The sequence below is a fragment of the Perca fluviatilis genome, chromosome 9, assembly GCF_010015445.1.
Source record: "Perca fluviatilis chromosome 9, GENO_Pfluv_1.0, whole genome shotgun sequence".
Taxonomy (NCBI): Eukaryota; Metazoa; Chordata; class Actinopteri; order Perciformes; family Percidae; genus Perca; species Perca fluviatilis.
Window position 1 is genome coordinate 36,097,314 of NC_053120.1, and position 10,461 is coordinate 36,107,774.

Genomic DNA, 10,461 nt, shown 5'->3' on the forward strand with positions numbered 1-10,461 from the left:
GATTTCATTAAGTGATCATTGACCCACTGATATTTATTAACTTACACTATGACCTGTCATTTATTAATTTGTTCTCTGGACCACAGATAGAATAGCTGCTTTTCAAACCCAAGCTAATGAGGATCCTAAAAATGAAATGAAAGGAAATTGGTATTGATCGGCAACCCCATCATACCCACACATTGTATCACTCTGTGGTCCAAGGCAGTAAAATATTCCATTAAAAATGTAATAACTGGGATCAGCCATTTGTTGATCAAGGATACATAATTAAACTGTCAAAATGGTGACTGTTTATTTCTGTGTTTCTGCACCTGTATCGCCTGCTAGGTACACACGCGCGCACGCACCCCCACACACACACACACACACACACACACACACACACACACACACACACACACACACACACACACACACATTACCACGATGGCCATACTAATTTACATACTATACTAATTTATTTTCTTCACTAGCACAGAACACTGAACCCTCAGGCCCCCAGGCTTCTGGTAGGGGACCTGAGCTTGGAGGAAAAAAAAGACCGCCCACTTTGCCGCAAGGCATCCAGTCTGCTGGAATCCAAAAACCAAAAGAAGAAGAGGTACTTCCATTTGCCGCTGACTGATAGACAGTGCATCCAATCAGCGACGAGGAATCATTGTCCAATACGTCTCAGCAAATGGCGTTGTGTTTTTTTTCTGTTGCTGTTTGTGAAATGCTGTGGCCCTGTTTTGTCCTTCAGGGCCGCCGGAGTCACAAGCCTCTCGTCCATGAGTAGGCTTCCTTCTGCGCGGTGATACTGTTGGCGGGTGTAGTTCAACAGATGTTCCTACATGAACCTGCTAACAGCCATGTCTGTGCATTATCTTAAAAAATGTATCATGATTTCTTTTTTGGCGCTTTGAGCACAGGTTAGATTTATCCCTAACCCACAAGCTGAGGGCCATCTAGTTCATTGTATTGGAGAGAAGGCAGACATTTCTATGGTGGATAGCTCCAACACTGGGCAACTCACACCAAAACTATCTAGACTGATAAATAGCACTACAGGTAAGAAAAGGAATAGGATTTTTTTATTTTGGGGTGAACATCCATTTAAGGTATCCTTTTTTACAACTCAGTTGTTGGGTTAGGGTTAGGGGTTATAGGTTACCCCTATTATTTGAATCTTCAGAACATTTCTTTCATTAGATATGTGATTTTTATCTCCTGATTTAGAATGGCCATGTTCCCTCTGCAATGGACCATGCTAACTGCTAAAGGCTGTTTTACAGTCGCCGTAGCCGAGCTCGCCCGCGCCAATGTGACATAAAAATGACGTAGATCTTGCTGGCGCCCCAGGATTTTGAGTGCGCGACCAGAGGGTGTGCACCACTCCATTTTTTTCCAGTTCTGCCGTTGTTTACCTTTTTCTTCTTCTTCTTCTAGTCCGTAGAAAGAGCAAAGTCGGTAGCCTTTCCTCATTAGCGCCACCTCTGTTCAGGAGAAGACTGCAACTAGTGTCGTGACCACCACGCGCAAGTATAAACAGTTACGGCGCTCCCATGACGTCGCAATGGCGCTCAACAGCTCGGCTGCGGCGAGTATACCCCACGTTTAACTCCCCGAAGAGGGTGTTGACACCAGGCACGGCGTTATGGGTGGGCCTGACGGGCCTAGGCCCACCCACTTTTCAACAGGCCCACCCAAAACATTTCCTCAAAAAACATTAATTAATTAATATATTATAATTTGTTGAAGAATAATAAAAAATCAGCAAATAATCTCATAATTTGTGCTAAAATTGTCTAAATGTTTAGTTTTCAAAAACAATTTTAAAAAAGCTGGTCATGTCTATTTTTATGTTTCTGCGCAAGTTCAGCAGACAGTGAGGTTCGGATCGGATGTAGCTTGTTGGTATGCTAGGCTAGCTCCCAGTGATCTGAGAGTGTGAATATCATTTCCAGTAAAGGACAAGGTTGCAACAGTCGTTGTTTAGGTACCTTAAACGTGCACGAACGGTCTCAGAGTCATCGCTGCAACCAGGAGATGAAGGAGAGCTGAGATCCACAACGCCTAGCACATCTTTGTCTCGGACACCGCAGGATGCTAGCGATGCTAGCGCGGTTAGCACGGCCAGCGCGGTTAGCATGGCCAGTGCGGCTAGCGCGACCAGCGCGACCAGCGCGACCAGCGCCGGTGCTATAGCCTTTGCCTCTGCCTCGCGAGTGGATGATATAGCCCCTATGGATATAGCCCTGTGGATCGGTCTTCCGTGGATGAGCCCGCAACTCAACCAGTGCTAAAGTATCCGGTCACTTCTTCTTTAGGGAGTTTAATTGTGTAGGACCGCCAGAGGATAACAGTAAGGTATGTGGCTACTCTGCCTGTATTGTATTATGTCGTTATATGAGATATATGGATTAAAATAATCAATTCATAACCCGCTACAGAGCTGCAGGCACAGTTCTATTTCTATAACAGCTTGTTACTGTTGTCAAGTTGTTGTTCCCTCATGGTTTTCTCTTGTTATGTTATGGCCAATAATGCTTTAGTGCTTGTTAATGCGATTTATTTATTTTTGTTAAACATGTTTATAACATGAATCATCACACTAAAGTAAGGAAATAACTTGAGTCTTGTTTCACATGACAGATGTTGTCAATGAACACGTTCTGTGGCCGAGTATTGATTGAAACTGTCGGGCAGTGTTGTTGATCTGTATTGTTGAAAACTTAAAACAATTGAAAAGAATTGTGAAATATTCGGCCTCATGTTATACGAGCAGAACTAAGCTATATTTTGGGGAAATATTAGATTCCTGACCACTTTTACAGTCTATAGGCCTTAGGTTAGGAGAGATGCGCTCTAGTACAGCCAGGTATGGTGCGTAATGGAGAATTGCTCTTCTTTTGGGCAGAACCAAGGAGAGCGATCGCGGATAGGTCTGTCCTTTGCACCAAAACTTTTTACAATGCAACAACATATTTAAAGAGCACCAAGCTATTACAATCTTTATTATGTAAGCACATATAATATATATAATATAACAGTATATTAGCCAGTCATTTGTATTAGGTTAAACAGGGATTTGATAACGTTTTTAATTTAAGGCCCACCCAAAATTGGTCTGGCCCATCCAAAACTGGAATCCTGGCGCCGTGCCTGGTTGACACAAGTAGACAGTGTAGACAGAACCAGTAGGAGTTGGATCAAACCACCAACCCAGTGATCAGTGGACGGCCCGTGCTACCTGGTGAGTTATAACTCAGTGTAGCGATAGTGCCTTTGAGAACACTTTCAGCTGTACTCTTCATCAGAACCAAAATAAACAGTCAGGGTTCTGACCAGCTGATTTGCAATTTGTAATACAGTCAATGATATTCCCCTTGTGACAGGGTCAACTACTACTACACGTTTGGAAAGCCAAACCTTATTGTCAGACAAGAAGGTAATAGAAATGGGAATCAGTAATCTCCTGAAGACAGAAGGTAATTAGCCAGCGCTGGTTATGGTGAGTGTTGGTAAAAGGGAGGGAGCGGGATGAGGAGGAAATAATTATCTCATTAGTGTATTTCCATTATGCCAGACGCTGGCTGCTTCTCCTCTCACCGTTATGATTAGGTTTGTGCTCAGCAGGCTCTGGGAAAGAGAATATCAGCCATATACTTTGTGTCAGCTGTTAACACCTATTACCTCAGTGATGGAATTCAACTGGCAATAACAAATGGGGGAAATTAAATTATTCTGCCGAGACGAAAGCTCTTTGCATTTGTAACAATAGCACGTATTTGGTGTGTACGTGTGATTTTTTTTTTTGTTTGTTAATGGCCTATGATGATTTTTTTTTTTGATGGAAGCACCTTAAAGTGCCCATATTATGAAAAGAAACACACTTGTTCTGTTATTTTGTGTCTCTAGTGCTTCCACACGCATACAAACTTGGAGACAAAAAAACATCCATGCTGTTTTGAGTGAGATACAGGGTTTCTGAATGTAACCTGCCTTCAGTCTCCGGGTGAGCTGGTCAAAATCTGCAGGGTTTTCTACGTGACTAGCCGAAACGAGGGGGCTAAACCATGCTAGCGGTTAGCCCTCTCGTTCTCAATGGCAAAACACTGCTACAACACACATGAGTTCACCATAATCTACAAAAGAACTACTTACATGTCCCTGTTCTGCAGGTATTCCACGCAAAGTTGGAAGTGCGCCCTTGTTTCGAAGAAGTCTCCCGGCTAATACTGCCTTGTACTGACTGAAGTTAGAGAAACAGCTAGCTAGCTGTGGTGAGCCTTACCTAGCTACTGCGCATGTGCGAATCCCAACAAAGATGGTACAGAAGTAGGATGTCTCACTCTGTAGCTAAAATAGAGACTTGAACACACAGGGTGAAAAGAGGATCTGCAGCAATGCAATGTGCAATACAACAAAAATATGGTGTTTTTTTTAAATTAAACCATGTAAACCTATTCTGGTACAACCTCAAAATACAATTATGAACCTGAAAATGAGCATAATATGGGCACTTTAAGCTTTCCCAAGATATAAACAAAACAGTGACAGGTAATGATGTCCAAATCAAGCTTCATTAACCATTTCTTTATTCTCTGAGCCCACTAAATGGCGCTCTCTGTTCAACAAAGGGTTAAAAGCACACTGAATTGCCATTCTTTGAGCCTTTTTTCTTTAACCCAAGAGCACTGTTGTGAAACAATCTGATCAGGATTGTTTTGTGGTTCTAAGCCTATCATCTGCTGGCGTGACGTCTGTGAGTAGATTCTGAAAGCAGTGGCGAGATCTTGGTAAACAAGCGACACGAAGCAGGGTTCAGTTCACAATGTTCTAAAGGTTTAATGAGACACACAAGGATATATATATATATATATATACAGTACAGGCCAAAAGTTTGGACACAGTTTCTCATTCAATGCGTTTCCTTTTTATTTTCATGACTATTTACATTGTAGATTCTCACTGAAGGCATCAAAACTATGAATGAACACATGGAATTATGTACTTAACAAAAAAGTGTGAAATAACTGAAAACATGTCTTATATTTTAGATTCTTCAAAGTAGCCACCCTTTGCTTTTTTTATTAATAAGGGGAAAAAATTCCACTAATTAACCCTGACAAAGCACACCTGTGAAGGTAAAACCATCTCAGGTGACTACCTCATGAAGCTCATTGAGAGAACACCAAGGGTTTGCAGCGCTATCAAAAAAACAAAGGGTGGCTACTTTGAGGAATCCAAAATATAAGACACGTTTTCAGTTATTTCACACTTTTTTGTTAAGTACATAATTCCATATGTGTTCATTCATAGTTTTGATGCCTTCAGTGAGAATCTACAATGTAAATAGTCATGAAAATAAAGAAACACATTGAATGAGAAGGTGTGTCCAAACTTTTGGCTTGTACTGTATAACAATCGCTCCATTCATTTAGATGACATGTAGTAAGATAAAAGAGTCAGAAGGATTGTCCCAAGGTTTGTTCACACAGATAGGAAAACAGTGTTGCTATTTAGGATCCAAATAAAACGGATGAGAACGTCTTTGTTCAGACTTCTCACAGAATGAATGTGACATTATTCACAACAAGGGCCATGTAGTGGGGTCAACAAATACAACTAATGGTTCATGAAGCTTCATTTGGACATCACAACCTTCCATTGACTTGGTTATTCAATTGTGCCGCCTCTAAAATGTGCTTTGTGTTCTGTCTGAACATTGACAGTGAGTCTTGTTGTTTTATAATGTGTTGTGGGCTGCAGCTCTGTGCTTTTTTATATCATGTGTTGTGTAAACTCTGCTGTTTATTGAATAAGAAGTGTTGAGCAATTTGAGTAATTGAGTAACATTTTTGCATTTTGCACTCCCCGTGGTGTGCGTGACCTGTTGTATTTGTTTTTGATATTTGGATTTTTAATGTATGAGTGTTGTGCTCTTTTCTAATCAAATCCAATAAGCTGGGGTGACCTCTAGCTCACCCGGTAGAGTTTGCGCCCCACGTAGGCTGAGTCCTTTGCAGCGGGCCGGGTTTGAATCCAACCTGATGAGCACAGGGACGTGGCTGAGGACAAGGACAACGGAGCTGTCCAACACGACCTTTAGCAGCAGAAAATGGATCGATGAATTCCATTTTTTTTAAATAAATGGACTGTATAAATATCAGTAAATAGATATACCAGCATCAGTGTATGTGTCCACATTTTGTTCAGTGGAAATCAATGAGCTTTATTATTACACTGAATCAACGGGCAAGAGGTCTCTGTGCCTAGCACATCTGATACTAGAGAACAAGAGCAGCAGAGACAGTGAAGTGTGTGTGTGTGTGTGTGTGTGTGTGTGTGTATGTACAGTGATTTCTGTTGTGTCCATGTTTGTATTATGCAACGAGCCTGGCAGTTCCTGCATTTTGATAGGGGAGGTAAATAAACAGGAAGACTCGGTGCAGCTTAAAGGCACTCTCTTCTCGCCCGTATTGATCTCAGTGCAGAACTCTCCAGGGGCTTTATTACCGCTAGATGAATGGAGAAGCACAGGGGAGGAGGGAAACAGCAGAACCCGCCAAGGTGAGGGGGGAGGACTCAATGATCTTAGAAGTAGAGCATTTTAAACCAAAAAATACAGCATGTGACACACCTGGGAGGGCAGATAAAGCAGCGAAGTGATGTTTCCCCCCAGTACTTCTGCGCAGACACTGTCAGATCATTTGTCAACATGTGTTGTGCTGCTGTGATGTCTGGGCTGAACGTCCTCTGCTGTAAGGTGTGCTGCAAGCAAGGTTCAGTTAGTATAGAGCACAGAGTAATTAGGTGGCGTTACAATACAGACCAAACAAATAAATATCACGCTGGCCATTCTCTACATACATTAATGAAAACCTAGCAACTACTCTCAAAAATATTTAGGATAAAAGTGGGAGCCTTGCGTTAAAATTACCTTTCTGCCAGAGTTCAGACTTCCTCCACTAAGGGGCCCTGAAGTCAGAATTATTCTGAATGTACACCCAGGGTATTTAATGGGGTGGGTGGATTAAGATCCAAAGTATCGATACTACGTAAGTCTAATTTTGAGTATTGATACTAGTGTCAATAGTGTCCAAATCTAAGATCATGCTCTGGACATATCAACACTCCTCTTATTGTTGCACACTTATTTGTTAACTGCTGACTTTGATCATTGTTCGTAAGGCAAGGCAATGCAATGAAATTTATTCATATAGCAAAATTCATGCACAAGAGCAATTCAAAGTGCTTCACAGAATAAAAAAAATTTAAAAACACAGATTACACTTAATATACATATATATATATATATAACACAAACTGTAAAAACGAGTAAAATTACAGGATCACAAAATTTAAAAACAGACAAACTAAGATTGTACAGGTTTTAAGGTCCAAGGATAACAGAAATATTTTAAGACCTGAGTTTAAAGACTGTAAGGTGCTAGACGATCTCAGGTTTTCTGCACAGCAAATTTTAGCCTTTGGAATAAACTTTCTGGGAGTTCAACTCAACTCAATTTGAGTGTACATGTGTGACCATCAAATAAACTCTAGGGCAGAGTTAAAGTAACTATTTTGTAGGAGTTGATCCTTTAACCCTTTTCAGGAGTTAAAACTGAACTATTGTGGGAGTTCAACACTAATCCCATGTAGAGTAAAATAGAACTCTAACCTTGAGTCAATTTTAATGTTAACTCCTTCATAGTGTTAACAATCAACACTTAAAGTATGTTTTATTTAACACATAGAGTTGATACAAAATAAAAGGTTTTAGGTGAAAAAGACTACATAAAACAAAAAACAATACACCATTATTACTACAAATATTTATTTGTACTGACAAATCCATACAGTGTTTAACAATCCATGCTTGGATACTTACTTGTGTAACAATTTATATTTTGAAAAGAAGTGCTTTATTTACTCACAGCATGAACATTTTTTTTCAGCAAACATTCACTTCAACAATACAACTTTCTATAACAACATACAATATGAATCACACCCATAGGACATTTGGGTAATATACTATTATTACTACAAATATTTATTTGTATTGACATATCCATACAGTGTTTAACAGTCCATGCTACATGGATACTTACTTGTGTAACAAAATATTTTGAATAGAAGTGCTTTCTTTACTCACAGTGTGAAAAAATGTTTCAGCAAACATTCACTTAAACAATACAACTTTCTAAAACAACAAAAATGTGAATCACACCCATAGGACATTTGGGCATCAAACAATTTGAAATGCTTTAATCTATCCCTTTCTACAACCAAAACCTTCCTAGTGATGCTTTCACTTATTTGGAAAGAATGGAAATGGTCATGGAAACAACTTTCATGTTCAACCAAAACAAAAACAACTTTCCCATTGTGCAAAATGATAGAGGTTAATTTACTGAACACTGGCATGTTTTCATCAGTGCTTGTGCAAACAAAGAGGCCAACACGATATTCAACTCCACAATTTACCCAGTGTGTGAGGTTGACGGTGGCTTGTGTATCAATGTGCAGATATGCAGATATATCTTCTGCATATTCTAGTGTCTCAAGTAAACACAGTTTGACTGGACCAGATTCAACCGCTTTTGAAGTTAAGCATTCCCAATGATAAGCTACTGCAAATTGGTGTTTTTTTGCAAGTGACACTGTCAAATTCTTAAAGTTCTTCACACAATCTTTGAAAAATTTGTGTTTGGCTTCGAATCTCATAGTCCAGATATGAATGAGTGGTCCAATTTTTCGAATGCACCTTGGATAGTGGACCATGAAATGATGTTTTGGTAACAAGTTCTTTGATGGATACAGTTCTTTGAAGAGTTTGTGATGTTCAATAATCAGGTGCTTTAAGTACGTCATTCCTTCAGTGATTGAGTATGAGAACACAATGTTTATAATGTTCAGCAACAACAGCAACAAGTGCCAGTGCAAATCATCCTCTGGTACCAGGTCACCAAATATCAAAGGTATGTTTGTGATCAAACACAGTGTTTGTGATGCATTTAACCCTATTCCATGTCCTGCAGAGTCAAGGTTAATATTCGTAGGCTTGTTTTTCTTTTCCAGATAGCCGTAGTTAAAGGCATACATCCTATTTAACAAGCTTTCTTTAGAGATGAAATGTTCAATCAAATAAAAAAATAGCAACTTCACCTCATATTGACCAACCCCTTCCAAAATATCATGCATTATGTCAACTGCATAATTTTCTGCAATATTGAAATATTTCAATGTATTAAGTATGCTCTTTCTCTTGATGCCAAATGAAGAAGTTAATGTCGGATCATCTACCAAACTCATATAATGCTGATCATTCAGAACTGGTGATCTTAAAGTCAAACTTGGGTCATCTTCTGAGAAAATTGACTGAGCTGAAGATTTATCAATTAAGCAAAATCTACAGAAATAATCTGCACTAAATGACTCCAAGAACCCAAGAATGGTATGCATACCCAAGTTATCACCAGTAATTTGTGCAAGAGATACAGAAACATCAGCAAATGGTACTGCAACCCCAGTAGTCTCTAATATTTTCAAGTCCTTTACTAAGGGTCGCAGTATTTCATCAATTCCGTATTTCTTAGCATCTTGTGCATGAAACAATGACACAAGATGAATGTTCATTAAGGTAGAATTCACCCTGGGGGGAAGATTTCTAAGGATAAAGTAAAAGCAGCCAACTTTATGTATACCTTTTTTTGAACCTAGTGGATTTGCACACTCAAAGTCGTCATAGTACAGTTGGATTTGAAAGGCAAACTTACTACTCGAAAACAAAGGATGACTTTTGAAGTAGCTTCCATCACAGAAGTCCTCATATTTATCACATGTTACATGTTTGCATCATCTCACAAATACTTTCATTCTTGAAAATGAACTGGAGTGTTTTCAGTATGGGAATATATATGAACTTGTCATTGATTGGAACTTGCTCATAGGTTCCACTTTTGCTATTTCGTCTGGTATCATACCTTACTCCTAGGCGCTGTTCAACTGGCTGTACAATATCCCATTTTTCCCTGAAATACTTCTTCCATTTGCTATCCGTATTCAACTGGCTAAAAGGGTTGTCCATACTTTTAAAAAGCTCTTCTACGGCTGATCTGGAGGGATTGTCAGCTGGAAGTAAGTTGGTCCTGAATATTAGACTGCAAATCTTCCACAAATTCCTGTAAATTTTCAATTGTAGAAAGAACTACAGTATTGGGTACACCGCTTCCCAAAAGTTTGGCTATGATGGAGGCACACATATCTTTGCTGTAAGTTGACAGTGAAGGGCCTGCTTCAACATTTTGGCATTGTGATGAAGTAGAGGCTGTTTCATCATTTAAGCACTGAGAATGATTGTGCAGTGTAAAACCAAATATATTATATTTAGTAATCGACAAATTAAAACTACCATGAGCTTAAAGATTGATGAGGTGGAACTAGAAAGGGTGAATGAAAATAAATTTC